A 4,892-nucleotide genomic window follows, 5' to 3' on the forward strand; every position below is an offset into this window, starting at 1 on the left:
TTGCTAGCCGAAGTTCTTCTCTTCCAGGCCAAACAATGGAATGTCTTAAATTTGTATCTGCTGTATCTACCCATTTATAAAATATCCTTGACACAGTTGAAAGAGATACATTAAATCTGTAGGCCAAATCCTGGAAGCATGTGTTTAAACGAAGATGCATCAGAAACATAACAAATTCTTGAAACGGGGATAGCTTTGAATTAATTGAATGGGTAATATTAAGGCAAACATAATTAAAAATGCACATCAGTACAGCATAGTTTGGCAGCCCTGTATAAAAGATGTACTTTTTCATCATCATTACTGAGGTTGAGGTTATTGTAGTCACCTACTGTAGAACGGAGTTCATACACCTCTGTTCGTAACTGGTTCAAGTCCTCATATTGCTGATCAAACATGGTCATCTCCATTAGGGTGAGGTCTGTTTGGCAGCCAACAGTTGCAACTGTTACTGTTTCTGTCTGGCAGGCAGCTGGTCTAGACAGAATGGTTTGCTTCTCTGTCTGAAATGTCTGGCCGATGGCTGGTAGGGACAACTGTTCCTGTTGTTCTGAACGGTGTAAGAAGATTGTGAGAAGATAGTAATACACTCCCATGACAACTCTGACCCTTGAAAATTCATACTCATTTTAGAAGAGGTTTCTTAACTTACACCAACAAAAAGGATGAGAATACATTTTATGGTGATATGAATGCGTTTTTTTTTTATTTTTTATGAAAAGGTCTGTATTTCCATAAAAAAAACATGGAACAGGCTACTTGTTGATGGCATATATCAACATAACCACTTACCAACATGAACTTCGTCACTGCAAGGTTGAGTGTATTCCTGTATGTCCATGAGTGTCTGCGCTGCCATAAACATCTCCTTATCCTTCTTCAACTTTCTCTCCTGGATCCTTTGATGCCGAGCACAACTGATGGCGACCAATTCCTGGGACACTCTGCGATGACCAAGGTTCTGTGTTGGGGCCCAATCTGGATTACTAGTATCCTCAAGGACTGCTGGCCGTCCTGAAGTAACAAATAGAATGCAGGGGTAATAATGAGTTTACCTCAGCAGTCGCTTTCTAAGACAATATTTTTTTTTTCCAGACTTAAGGTCATGCTTTTTCTGGTGAGCATTGTTTTAAATCCATAAACCTAAAATTACCAGATACCTATATAAAATTTAATCAGGTAATTATTGAGTTGAGCTCCACGCCTCCAATATACGATATTACGCCTCCATGTTCCTAAATCCATGTTCCTGAGCCAAAGAGAAGAGAAAGGCCTAATAATGGATTTAGTCCCTTATGATAGGGAGGTGTATTGTCATCTTTTGGAGCTGCGGAGCTCAACTCAACAATTACCTTTAATCTTCAGGTGTTCCAGACAACATAACAGTGAAATTCAGTTCAAAACTAAACCTAACCAATATGCAGTCCTTGTTATTGACTAAGATACATAACAACGACTGACTGTTGAAAAAGGAAGCAGGAAAAAAAATTGCAATATAAGCCATATAATATAAAATTTTGCAGCCCTGCATGGCACAATATAAACAGTAAGAGAGCACACTGTCATAAAGTTAGGGTTAGAGTCGGTGAAGTTTGATTTGACATGGTTAGTTTACCTGTACAAGATACCGTTAGTAGGTACAGAGAATATAAATGTTCATAGCATAAGGAATTCCTTCAAGGAACAATGATTAGATGTCTGGTCTGTGTCTTTTTAGTGCAGGTGGTATTGGTGGCGCCGCTGGTGAGTTACTGAATCCTGTGCCACTTTTGTGTGTCTCTCGGTTACATTATTGACTTCATTCGAATGTTGTGCCTTAAATAGGAAACAAATATGTACTTACCACTCAAAAAATGATCACTGCACACGAGGAGATGCCTTTTTCCAGCCTCGGTTAAGTCAGCTCTTGCCAGATTTGCCAGCCACTTCCGTGGCCGTTCTCTTGTTATTTTATCTCTCTTCCCTCCATATCTCTTGTCTACTGCTGGTAGTCGGAAGAAAAACTTTTCCGGGAACTTTGTCCGCTTGTTTGCGCACCCATAACACCACAGAATACTAGCATCTTGGCAAATTCACTGTCTTTCGTATGATTACCAGAGTACCTCGCACGTCAGCTGATACGGGCTCGGTCCCACACAACGCTAAAAGCATCGTCTGCTGCCGCCACGGAGAGGGTGTGACGTCACGTGCAAGGAACCTATAGTTTAATATTTTTTTCACATCTATTTAAAGAAATATTATAACCATTTGAGAGCAAAAATTTGTACTATTTACTAATTAATGTCATTGGTAAGCTTCATTGGGGAGCCCCCGCGGCTACCAGAGCCCCGTTACCAAAGGTTCCAATCTCTGGTACTGATGCAAACATACGTACAACGCCGCGAAAGACGACTGCGAAAGCGGATTTCTTGTTGGTAGCGGCGATCGACGCTCATTGGTAACAGTCAACATAAACAAACTTGACAGTGAAAGCGGCCCTCAATCACGTTTGGTTTTATAGTCATTTTGACTCTTCTTTGGGGCTCCCTCATAGTTTTAATAATAATAATAATAATAATAATAATAATAATAATAATAATAATAATAATCATAATAATCACAATAATGGTGGCAGTGCCCTCTGAAACTGTGTTGTAAAATACATATTCGTCTGCCAGCGTGGGTTTTTATTTACACCGACTGTTCTGTATGTACTTGGACTTGAAAATGAGTCACCCTCCAAAGATTGCTCTCTCTCTATAGGAGGGAGCACGGGCCTTTGCCAAAGCAGGGTGCCGACAGACCGACACTATCGGCGATCGAAATCTAGCCGACCAAGTCGGTCTGTCGACGAGGACTGGCGTGTCTTTGGAGAGTCACCCGCTGGTCCACGGCCTGTGTAGCCTTTGGATCGACGTTCTCCCGTGCGATTCTGCTGAAAGAGAAAATCAAATGAAGGGTGGGAGACAATGTGTGTAGCCTCCCTTTCTCATCTCATTCAGTGTCGCACTTATACTGGTCCCTCCTCATCATTGGAGGGACCCTCCCTCTCATTCTCTCTCATTCGCATCCTCCAGGCATTTTCAATTTTTATTTTTTTTACGTCGCGGCCTATTGTACCGTTAGGCTTATCCCTGGTGGGGCCTGATGGTCGGCCCAGCCCGTTCTGGCGCAGGCGAGTGTTTATAGTGGCGCCATCTTGTTTTGGCTCATTCTGCCCCCCGGAGCTCATCTTAGAGCCTCTCCTTGGAGAGGTAATCTACACCTTTTCACCCTCAAATTAAAAAAGTTTAATTTCGAATTAAAAAAGTTGAAATTCAAATTTAAAAAGTTGAAATTCAAATTTAAAAAGTTGAATTTCAAATTAAAAAAAGTTGAATTTCAAATTTAAAATGTTGAATTTCAAATTAGAAAAGTTGAATTTCAAATTAAAAAAAAGTTGAGATTCAAATTAAAAAAGTTGAAATTCAAATTTAAAAAGTTGAAATTCAAATTTAAGAAGTTGAATTTCAAATTTAAAAAGTTTAATTTCAAATTAAAAAAGTTTAATTTCAAATTAAAAAAGTTGAATTTCAAATTAAAAAGTTGAAGTTCAAATAAAAAAAAAGTTGAGGTTCAATTAATAGATGAAGTGCAAGTCATAGAAAGATATATGTGCATGCCTACATACATAAATGCATACATCCACAAACTTATATATATATATATATATATATATATATATATATATATATATATATGTATATATATATATATATATATATATATATATATATATATATATATATATATATATATATATATATATATAATCTACGTATGTGAAGGTATTCTATGTTTCATTATTTTTACGTTGCTACGTATAGCGTAATAGTGCGCCTCTCTCCCACTGAGCTCTAATACACATGGAGGGGTTATCTCCCCCGTCAGCGTTCGGCCGCCGGCCGCTATATTGAATGACCCGCACTCGGCGCCTCCACCATAGTAATTGAATGGGAACTCTGTAGTTATTTTGTTTTCTTTGTCTCACTCATTCCACATTCGCTCATTCCAAGGACTAATTCCAGACCCCCTCACTCAACACGCACTCATTCCACAAACCCTCATTCCACAAACACTCATTCCACACACACTCACTCCACACGCACTCATTCCACAAACCCTCATTCCACAAACCCTCATTCCACAAACACTCATTCCATACACACTCATTCCACACGCACTCATTCCACAAACACTCGTTTCACACGCACTCATTCCACAAGCACTCATTCCTCAAAGACTCACTTCACACGCACTCATTCCACAAATATTCACCTCACACGCACTCATTCGACAAGGACTCATTCCACACTTATACCACAAACACTCATTCCACAAGCACTCATTCCTTAAAGACTCATTCGACAAATATTCACTCCACACGCACTCATTCCACAAACCTTCATTCCACAAATACTTATTCCACACGCACTCATTCCACAAGCACAAGGTTTTCGTCGTGGTCTAAACATTTTCGATGCCTTGAGAACTTATTCAGAAGAAATCTATAACACTTTAGATAATAAACAGTCACTATTAAGCATCTTTGTTGACTTCACCAAAGCTTTTGATGCAGTCAGACACGATATATTATTACGTAAGTTGTATTACTATGGAATTAGAGGTATTATTCATGACTGGTTTCAGGATTACTTGTCCCACAGAACTCAATCAACCAAATTCCACACTTGTCCATCTGCATCTCTACCTATTCAATACGGTGTTCCATAGGGCAGTGTCCTAGGTCCAATACTGTTTCTCTTATATATAAATGATATTACTTACATATTTACAAACCTTAAAACAATCCTTTTCGCAGATGACTCAACCTTAAATATTACTGGTGAAAATCCTACTGACATGATACATAC

General features: G+C 38.8%; 1 long non-coding RNA gene across 1 annotated transcript; it reads right to left on the minus strand.

The window, feature by feature from the left end:
• Positions 1–271: 271 nt before the first annotated feature.
• Positions 272–2,117, minus strand: LOC126999600 (uncharacterized). The gene is made up of 3 exons (XR_007753460.1): positions 1,844–2,117; positions 793–1,014; positions 272–550 (listed from the first exon to the last, which is right to left on the minus strand). It is a non-coding gene; the product is annotated as an uncharacterized LOC126999600 (long non-coding RNA).
• Positions 2,118–4,892: the final 2,775 nt, after the last annotated feature.

This window comes from Eriocheir sinensis, chromosome 16 (genome assembly GCF_024679095.1).
Source record: "Eriocheir sinensis breed Jianghai 21 chromosome 16, ASM2467909v1, whole genome shotgun sequence".
NCBI lineage: Eukaryota > Metazoa > Arthropoda > Malacostraca > Decapoda > Varunidae > Eriocheir > Eriocheir sinensis.